This window comes from Montipora capricornis, chromosome 2 (genome assembly GCF_036669925.1).
Source record: "Montipora capricornis isolate CH-2021 chromosome 2, ASM3666992v2, whole genome shotgun sequence".
NCBI classification, from domain to species: Eukaryota; Metazoa; Cnidaria; class Anthozoa; order Scleractinia; family Acroporidae; genus Montipora; species Montipora capricornis.
Genome location: NC_090884.1, coordinates 60,366,491 through 60,371,708, shown reverse-complemented (window position 1 = coordinate 60,371,708; position 5,218 = coordinate 60,366,491). Strand labels below are relative to the sequence as shown.

General features: G+C 37.5%; 1 pseudogene; it reads left to right on the top strand.

Moving 5' to 3' along the window:
* The first annotated feature begins 155 nt into the window (after positions 1 to 155).
* Positions 156 to 2,809, top strand: LOC138029951 (substance-P receptor-like; annotated as a pseudogene).
* Positions 2,810 to 5,218: the final 2,409 nt, after the last annotated feature.

The following is a 5,218-nucleotide window of genomic DNA, read 5'->3' as shown; positions in this document are numbered from 1 at the left end:
CTAATTTTCACAGCCCCATAAAAAACTGATATGTGGCAGTTTCCTGTGTCCCTAGGAAAAATAATAATATCATTTATGAATATTGTAGATATATAGCACATGTGTAATATGCATCTCATGGACAAACATTCATTTTCTTTTTTGTCCTTAGGGAGATGGATCCACCTGGTATTATTTGCGGCAGTTTTGTGAAATATTAGCTCTAAAAGGATTGAGAAAAACTCATCCTTTTTTTCTCAGCAATAAACCACAATAATCTTATTGAGTTCACTTTGTTCATGTTGGTAGGTGGAACAAAAGACTGGATAAAGTCACTGAGAAATCCAGACAAGGCTGTTGAGTTTTAAGCAGTTTCTTTAGTACTCTTCACATGGCAAACTTTTCAGTTTCTTAGAACTGAATACCAGTCCTTAACCTTTTTTCAGTTATGAACTTTTTGGACCATCACAGAGCTTTAAGATGCCCTTTTTTAAATGTTGTACTTATAAAAAAAAATGGGACAACATATTCAAGCAAAAACATCACAAATGCATGTTGTTTGCACCTGCACACAAACTTTGCGAATGCTTTTGATCTGATGAGTTGCCAACCCCAGTAATGCTTCAGATACATGTCGTGACGTCGAAACCCAGAACACCTTCAAACACATTCAATGACAAGTTGTCAGAGAAAAAATTAAAATTAAAAACAAACATCTTCTTGAGCATTGGGACCCACATGGAATAGCCCTTGCATATGTGTATTATACTGATGACTGGATTCCATCTACTTAATTACAATCATCTTTTTATGATATTACCTCCTACGCCAGTCGGCAGATAATGGTAGAGTGAACTTGTTTCTAGACAGATGTAAATATTATTTTTGTGGAATGCCCCTATCAGGGATGTTTCTATGTCTATGCTCTAAAGATTTTGTTCAAACCCATCAAGTACAATGTAGCATGCATGTGTGAAATGTCTCAAGTTTAGATCAGTTTTGCAATATGCACTGTGTTGTCTGAACTGATCCTTGTAAAATTTTTGTAGTTTCTTGTCAATTGTTAAATATGTAAAAAAGGATTTACTTTCTGAAAGAAAAATAACATTAATGACGTCTCTTGATCAGGTTAGGATCTGATGAATTTTTATTTTAAAAGGCAAGCAAATCAAGGGGCAAATTAATTTTCTCTGAGCTTTTTTCCAGGATGAAGCACTGCCTGCTCTCTGTGTATCATACAGTGTATAATCTTTTCACCGATTTATCTCAGTTTCTGTTGGGGCCGGCTTTCATCGCTCTTCTATAAATTTAACAAAAGGTGCTGTGTAATGAGCGAAAGATGTATTTTGCTTTCATGATAATTATAATTCGTATTAAAATTTGGAGAAACGTGGAGCTCAATTTGCCTAAGTTCTTGCATCTTTGCATACTCCATTTTAATATCGCTTTCAGCATGCTTGCCAAAATATCTTTTGTAAGCGTGTCACCATTCACCACCCGGTCTATAATTCACCAGTTGTCTTCCTTTATTGTTCAGAGTATTATAGAGAGTATCTGGAACGTCATAAGGTTTTCAATGTCTCTTTACCGACACAGACAAAGAGGCATTGTCCGGTATCGCAACCACTCGACGAACTAGTCTCCACCGATAAGTTCGAAGCTCTCACCAATTCCACCGGCCGAACATCGCCAAAACAGGGTTTAAGGGAATTTCTGGTCCTCCCAGAAAACCAACAACTTGCAAAAACCGTTCGAGAAACTTGCGACAAAAGCCACACTGTCAAAAAAGTAAGCATTGCAGCGCTCGTTACCTCCATTCACCGTATAGTCACACGAAAGGTGCATTTACCGCGCGAAAAAACAATTTTTACACAATTTGTACACTCCTTCAATTTTTGGAAAAACATCAAAACTCGTCAAAAATTGTGACAAAATCCTTATCTTTCAAAACAGCGACCTTATTTTTTTGATTTAATCAACGGCTGTCATTTTCCGGCGAAAAGATAGTCTTTTTGAATGAGCGCGCCCTTGAGCCTGCGTTTCGTGCCGCGGATCAGTGACTTGCGCAGTCGTTTTTCAGCTCTGTCTTTTCATACCACATTGAGAATGTCAAGACATCCGTTAGATATGTTGTTGCTATCCTTTGGATTGTTGCTGTAGTATCTTGCATCCCTGAAATTAAAGCCAATACTTTTAACATCAGTGCATCCGCCAGGTACCCGTGCAAACGTCCATGGACTTTACAGGAGTACATCTTTCAAAAGCCGTATATTATATTTACTTGCATCTGTTTTGGTTTCGTAAGCTCTCTCGTGGTTTTATTTTGTTACATTGAAATTGTTCGAGGTTTGTACTTCACAAAAACAATCTGCTCGGCCCCTACTATCACAGAAGCTGAAAGGCGGGAAAAGAAACAACTGGCTCGTCTTCTTGTGTGGCTAAGCATAGCGTTTGCTCTTTGCTCTTTGCCATTCGCAGTATTTTTTATGTTCCTAGTTTTTCGGACACAAGCATCGTGCAAACCAACTATGACAAATTGTGCTTTCTTCATAGAATATCTCGATTTTTGCTTATTTCAAATTCATTTTGGAATCCAATTTTATACGCCTGTCAGAGCTCTAACTACCGTAATGAGCTCCGCCATTTTTGCACTTGTTGTGAAATTGTTTTCTTCTGGTGTTTTCGAAAGGAAAACCGTGGTGCACACACAGCCGAGGCCGACCCAGGGGTCAATGGCAATCACATCGCTTTAGAAATGGCTCAAGGAGAAGACAATTTGGCTAGTAACCCAGTTAATGCGATAAATACTTTCAAGCAAAGTGGTTCCTGACAATCTTATATGCTGGCCTGAAAATTGTGTATGTGCTTGGACATCCTGTTCTGCGCAAAACAAAGCGTAGGCCACGTTCGTATTCAGGCATGGCCAAGAGGCTGCATTGTCGGCTGAGTTCCGTTTTCTTTGTCGCACAAGTCTCAAGTGAGATTTCTAAACAAAACAACGTTCAATTTTAACCATAAAGACTCGTTGCCATGTATTAATGTTGATAGCCTTGCTGATGCTAAAGTGTCATTTCAGTCCGAGAGTGAAAGTGAAACCGCGCTATTGAGGAGACGTATTGTCGAAGGGTCGAGCTCGGTTTCGTTACTGTTTTCTCCTAAACGAGGATGGTGACCTATCTTTTTTTGGCATAATTTTATTTTCTTACTCTTTCTCTTTGTGCTATAAAAAATGTAAAAAATTACGTGAGAAAAAAAAAAAAATTAATACAGCCTGAGAGAAAAAATTGTCTCCTCGAGATCACCTGAGGAATATTTGTAGTCAGTGCCTTTTCATGATGTGTGCCTGTGCCATAAAACAAAAATCAAGTTAGTCCTTTTGAACATTACAGTACACCTGTTTTGTTATTTCAAGAATTACGTCAAAGCTGTGCTTCCTGTTCCTGCGAAACGTAGCGTGAACCGGTGGAACAAAATTGTCCTTGATAGATGACGTCGCAATGATTAAATGAGTAACTTGAGCAACTTATATCTCCCAAACAAGGTTGGGGACCTCTTTTTTTTAAATTTACATTTCGAGTCACCATAATGTAGGGAACAATTCTAAGAAGATCTATAATAATAATAATATAATAATAATAATAATCATCATCATCATAATAATAATAATAATACCAAAACTTCTTAGCAGCACGAAGTAAGATATCGCTTTGATGATCCATACGATGTTTTTGAAATTCATATTTAATCCATACATGTTTCGGATGAAACATCATCCATCGTCAGTTGACAAATGAGAAATAAACTAAAGTTGAGCAATAAATAGTGTAACAAAGTGAGATATAACATGAATAATTAAGGATGAAGGCGAGAACAGAATAAAAACACCCAACCACGAAACAAAACAGAAAAAACCAACCTGTTTAGGCTAAGAAAAGAAACTAATTAGTATGAAAGGGATAAATTAAGATGTTTGACTTGGGAATTTAAAGATGGCTGCTCCCAAAGGATATGCATGGCTTCTTTGATTTTCAATTGGAAACGTGTGGAAGCAGAGTCGAGGATTTTAAAACAGTCTTCTGAACACCGGGAGCGACAATTTTCAGAACCTCTCAAGTGCTTAGTTTATTCTCATTTGTCAACTGAAGATGGATGATGTTTCATCCGAAACATGTCTTGATTAAATATGAATTTCAAAAACATCGTATGGATCATCAAAGCGATAATAATAATAATAATAATAATAATAATAATAATAATAATAATAATAATAATAATAATAATAATATTTTTCTGACTGCTTCTCCGTCCAAGGTCCTTGAAGATTTTGTGGTCACCTGGTTAGTAGAGGATGTGAGGGATAAAATCGAAACAAATCAGTTTGGATGCCAGAAGGGAACCTCCAGAACCTGTTGTTTACTTGATATGATTCATATTTGGCTCTCGTATCTCGATTCCCCTGGTCATCTACTCCGCCTTTATTTCCTAGATTTTTCTAAAGCTTTCGACCGTATTGGATCACAGGCGCCCCAAGCTCAGTGTGAGCATGGCCGACAAAAATATAACAAGTGAAGCTATGATCTTCGCAGTTATGACCGCAGTTTTTACAATTGCGTAGAAAAGCCTGAAAAATTCATGACTTCAACGGGGCTTGAACCCGTGACCTCGCGATTCCGGTGCGACGCTCCAACCAACTGAGCTTTGAAGCCACTGACGTTGGGAGCTGGTCATTTGTGGGTTCTAATGGTCCCGTGAGAAATGAATCAATGATGAAATTGTATATGAAATGAATCATATATGAACTGCGGATATGAAATCAAGTGTAGCTATGATCGTTGGATATTGTCCTTCAGTAGCATTTTAAATGAAACAGTTTAGAATCCAATTGAGGCCTTACACTACTGTAAAATTGATGTTAAAATCGTTAAAAACGTTTAGAATCCGAGCTTTCGCCGATCTACGGCATCATCAGGGATAAGAAAAAATATTCCGCGTAGGGTTTATATACAGATGTAAAGTAAAAATGTGTGAAAAGCGAGAGAATGTGGGGGTAAAATGCCTAAGATAAATAAAGAGGTATGAATATGAATGAAAACGAGTGGTATGATCTAATGACCGAGTGTAAAGAAGATATGCTAAGTAATTTCTAGAATAAAAGGTCCGCGAATTCGCTGCATTCCTCTCGGGAGTTCATGGTAGGTTGTACTTTCGTATGTAAAACGCCTCGAGCAGTCGTAGATTT